A 3,494-nucleotide genomic window follows, 5' to 3' on the forward strand; every position below is an offset into this window, starting at 1 on the left:
GGGCTCAGGCCGGGCTTGGACATACCCAAAAAGGCCCAAAATTTCTTCGGGCCTAAATTTTTAAGCCCGGCCCGAACCCAAAGATATATTTTTAATACCCAAAGCCCGGCCCAAACATGGCCCATCAGGCCGGGCCTTGTTTAGGCCCGGGCCCAGTTCCACCCCTAGTGGTACCGGTACTTAGCATCCCAAAACCTGCAGTTTGCATAATTTGTTGCTAAGGACTCACTCTCGTTTCACAAAACACGAGTAATAGTACATAGTCAACGACCCTCGAACACACCAAGAATAGTACCAAATACTATTCTGACACTGGAACCTTACAATTTGCTAAACTTCAGTGTACTACACCTTTTTTCTCAAATCACAAAAATGTGCAATTTAGCCCATATGGATCATAATTTCATACCCAAAACTCACCTATAAGTGTGTTTTGCTCACAAGTACCTCCACCTCAAAAATCATGCAATTTGACCTATGAAATGCCGCACTTTTTGCATAAATACTTTGATTCAATAAATTTGCTCTTACGCAATATCATCCCAAAAATATCACCATATCACGCCAAACTGTATCGGGGTCCATTATAGGACTTATAGCTCTAGTAGACCACAAATGTGGCACTTTTCGTTTCGTCGAAAATCATTTCTAAATGTGCAATAAAACACCAATTTTAGAAAATTCATTGTAAAATATTCTCGAGTACTACGTCACAACCCCCTTAAAAGAAGTTTCGTCCTCGAAATTTGACTACACATTCTCGAGTGATAACTGAGGCTACACCCTCACATTCTCAATGTGAAAACACCAAGCCTTAATGCTTTCTATTAATCTCCTATGGAACTGACCAGAGACCTCGTCTACTAAAACCGGGTAGTTCGAACATCCTCCTATGATCAACAACTTAACCTACGTGAGGTATAAACACAACAGAGAATAATTCCGAAAATCACCCAGATTGAACTCATCTCATAGTTATCTGAATACGGATTACTAGCCCCAGCAATCAAAGTTGCTTAAGCCGTGCAGGTGGCAAACCATCCATCAGGATTCATGGATCACACTCGACTAGACTACATCGACGACCGATACCAACCTTTCAGTCTTACAAGCTAATGCTTTAAAAGGAGTTTACTATCTTTCTCTCATCAACTCCTCAATTAATAAAGATTAATTGAGTTACAAAGTGAAATGAGATAGGGAGAAGACAAAGTGAACTTATACGTTCACTTACCCTATTAATGATATAGTTAATTAGGAGGAAAAGAAAACCTCCTCTTCTCTCTTCCAACATTCGTTTCTCTTCACTCCACCTATTAAATGAGAGGAATTGACTTTCTATCATTTATGATGGTAGTTTCTTTTCTCCTCTTTGCCAACAATGAGAGGAGTTTGATTCCCTCTCATTCATGGCGTTTAAGCCTATAAAAGGGGATGTAATCCTCCTAAATGATATAGAGGTGATTTGTAATAAAGTACGAGACAAAGAAAGATAGTTTTTAATTATATATAGAATTCTCTTTTAATCATAAGAGAGAGGTCCTCCTATATTAATTGGTCTCTATAGTTAATTTTCTTGAAATTGCTAGCACAATTTTAAGAATTAATTCTTCTCCAGATTGACACAAGAAATCACGAAAGGAGTTTCGAGGTTATACTGTGATTGTGTGAAGTACAAATCTCGGAGCAGCCTTGTGTGGATATACATAGAGGCCGAACACTTGTGCGGCTCAAAGAACCAGAAGTTCAGATACAACATCAACCGTAAAATATTTGGGTAATCAACACAGGTAGAAATTCGAACCTTTCTTCTAATTAGACTAGAATAATAATTTTTATGTGTCACACGAGATGATCTTGGTATATATATATACTAACATCATAAATATTATGATATTAAAGTATACATGATTGGATCATATTTTATAAATAAAATTTATTTTTTCCTACATAAATGCACATGCACATGCATGCGATTCTTACATATGGAACATGTATTCATTCCAAGTATTGACTCTTTGGGATTGGTAGAATAGTGCTATACAAATTTACTGGCATATATTATTTTGTTTGTATTCATATAATTCATAATTTAGGATGGGGGTTTAAAAACTTTCACTTGTATACTACAGTCATACACACACACACATAAGGTTTGTAGATGACGCATATGATTAAGTTTTGTTCGTTTGAATAGAAAATATATATAGAAAACATGTATTAATTGCTAAAACATAGTACTTGTACACTCCTATAAATGATTATTTTGTTTGTATTCGTAGAATTGCTATTTGTATAGTAAAATGTCATGTACACACATATTGTTTATAGATCACGAATATGATTAAATTTTATTTGTTTAAATGTGGACATGCATTCATTGCAAATTTACGCTCTTAAGGTATAATAGAACACTCTTATCAGGTTTTAATTTTTATTCGTTTGGATGCGAATATATATTCGTTGCAATTTTATACTCTTAAAGTATAATAGAACACTCTTATCATATTTTAATTTTTATTCGTTTGAATGCGAACATATATTCGTTGCAATTTTACACTTTCATGGAGTGATAGAACATTCTTATCAGCAATAGAACATGCAGGGCATAATAGAACATGTATTTATTGCAAATATCCCCTTTTAGAGATTAGTAGAACAGTGCTATGAGGTTTTTAAGAGTTACTTTATTATATTGGTTGGAACAAAACATACCATTTGTACACTCATATGAATTTTACAAGACTCATATTACAACACTATTACAACACTATCTTGGAATATTCTACATGCATTTATTTTGTACATATTTTGTACTCATACGATGCACATAATTAATTTATTTCATAATTATTTTTTGAATGAACTTATATGCTGATTACAATACAGCTAAAAATATGGTTTCTACGAGAGCAATGTCATCAAGCAAATCGGGTGAGGAGGCCACTGCAAATGGTCAAGGTAGATTTTTGAGGTATGTAGAAGAAAGAACAAAGAAGGCAGTCAAAGCTAAAAGGAGGACCATCGAGTTCATTCCGGCAGATGTTACCCAAGTTATTTGCATAGCACGATATCTGTAAAAGAGCTGTTGAAGGCTGTCGGCAGATTTCAGACAGCTGGTCCATGCCAGTACTATGTGAAGTTATGTCTCTAGAGCATATAACACTTTTAAAAACCACGCCATTCTACGGTTGTCTCGACCTGCCTGCACTTAAGCAAAATCTTGTATTAGTCGATTTCCCTCCTCAGTTTTTTGGATAAGGAGAAAAGAGGAGATAGAATAGGGGATATGTGCATTCCCCTTGTTTTGGATGAAATAGCCATTTTGGTTGGACTGCCACCACAGGGGGAGCCAATAGAATGGTAGAACAAGAGTATAAATTGACTATTCTTAATAAACACTTTAATGGTGACTATCGAGACGTCGATAGGCGAAAACTCCGACATCTTTTGTATAGTCTTGCTGGTCAGAATGAAGAGGAGATGGCATTTGA

Source organism: Ananas comosus, linkage group 10 (genome assembly GCF_001540865.1).
Source record: "Ananas comosus cultivar F153 linkage group 10, ASM154086v1, whole genome shotgun sequence".
Lineage (NCBI taxonomy): Eukaryota > Viridiplantae > Streptophyta > Magnoliopsida > Poales > Bromeliaceae > Ananas > Ananas comosus.